This window comes from Dipodomys ordii, unplaced genomic scaffold (genome assembly GCF_000151885.1).
Source record: "Dipodomys ordii isolate 6190 unplaced genomic scaffold, Dord_2.0 Scaffold38, whole genome shotgun sequence".
Taxonomy (NCBI): domain Eukaryota; kingdom Metazoa; phylum Chordata; class Mammalia; order Rodentia; family Heteromyidae; genus Dipodomys; species Dipodomys ordii.
This window is the reverse complement of record NW_012267254.1, coordinates 8,509,877-8,511,743: the sequence shown is the minus strand read 5'-3', so window position 1 is coordinate 8,511,743 and position 1,867 is coordinate 8,509,877.

The window sequence follows — 1,867 nt, the reverse complement described above, 5'->3', positions numbered from 1 at the left end:
TTTAATTTCCTTTCTAATCTCTTCCATGACCCACTCGTGATTCAGCAGTGTGTTGTTCAGCCTCCATATGATGCCGGACTTTCTTTGGTGGCTTTTGGGGGTTGAGTTCTAATTTTATTCCCTTGTGGTCAGAGAGGATGCAAGGTATAACTTCAATGTTTCTGAATTTAGACAAGTTTGCTTTGTGGCAAACTTGTTTTTTAATCCAACTAGACAGTCTATGTCTCTTAATTGGAGAGTTCACTCCGTTAACGTTAAGAGATAGGACTGAGAGGTATTTGGGAGTTCCTGCCATGTTATCCACCTTCTTGGGGGCTGCAAAAACTGGGTTCTTCCTATGGTTCTTGGATTCTCAGTTTGGGTGCAGTTTCTTGGCATTTTTTGCCGTATTGTTAGATTTCTTTTTTATTTTTATTTTTATTTTATTTTATTTGTAAAGATACGGTACAGAGGGGTTACAATTACATGGGCAGGATAATGCAGCCTCCTCCTTTTGTTTACCCTTCACATCCCTTCCCAGCCTCCCCCCTCCCCCCAATACCAATCTTGCTCCTTTCCCCCCTACCCCCTCCCCGCACCAACGTTGTAAAGCTCGTTTTTTACATGACAACTTGTATGTCTCATTGTTGCAACAGGTCCACCTGTATCTTTAAACAACTGGTTTTTCCCCATCTCCTCCTCAAGTTATTCTGACATCAAATATAGTGAAAGCAGGGGATATACTGTGGGGGAGGGACATACAAAGCAACAAACAGATAAACTTATAAGTGCATTAGAAACACATGCATGAATAAAAACATTAAGATACATATCTAAGGGTTCAATTACCTGACATCACAATATCTGACCTTTTCTGCTTGACTCATACATATACTAGATATTGCAAATAAGGGAAACCATGGGACCTATGTTTCTTTGGGCCTGGCTTACTTCACTTAATATAATTTTTTCCAAGTTTTGCCATTTCCTAACAAATGGGGCAATGTCATTCTTTCTGATGGAGGCATAGAATTCCATTGTGTATATATACCACATTTTCTTGATCCATCCATCTACTGAGGGGCATCTGGGTTGGTTTCTTATCTTAGCTATGGTAAATAATGCTCCAATAAACATAGTTGTGCTGGTAGCTTTAGTGTGGTCTTGTTTGTAAACATTTGGGTAAATGCCCAAAAGTGGGATTGCTGGGTCATAGGGGAGTTCTATGTGAAGTCTTTTGAGGAACCTCCATACTGCTTCCCAAAGTGGTTGAACAAGTTTACATTCCCGCCAACAATGAAGTAAGGTTCCTTTCTGTCCACATCCCCTCCACCATCTGTTGTTATTAGAGTTCTTGATTTTTGCATTGTAACTGGGGTGAGGTGATATCGCAATGTTGTTTTGATTTGCATTTCTTTTATGGCTAGGGATGTTGAACATTTCTTCATGTGTTTATTGGCCATGCTTCTTTCTTCTTCAGAGAAGATTCTCTAAGTCTTTCACCCACTTATTTATTGGGCAGTTGTTTCTTTGAGGATTTGTTGTTGGGGGGTTCAATTTTTTGAGTTCCAAGTATATTTTAGATATGAGACCCTTGTCCGTTGTATGGCTATTAAAGGTCTTCTCCCAATCCGTGGGCTTTCTATTGATTTTGCTAGCTATGTCATTTGCCCTGCAGTAGCTCTGCAACATTATGCAATCCCATTTGTCCAACCTTTCTTTGATTTGTTGTGTTTCCGGGTCTCTATTCAAAAAATTTCCGCCTGAGCCAAGGAGACCTAGGTTTCTCCTATTCCATCCTGTAATGTTTTCAGAGTGTCTGCTTTGTCTTCAAGGTCTTTGATCAATTTGGAGTTGATTCTGGTGCAGGGTGATATATAAGGATCTA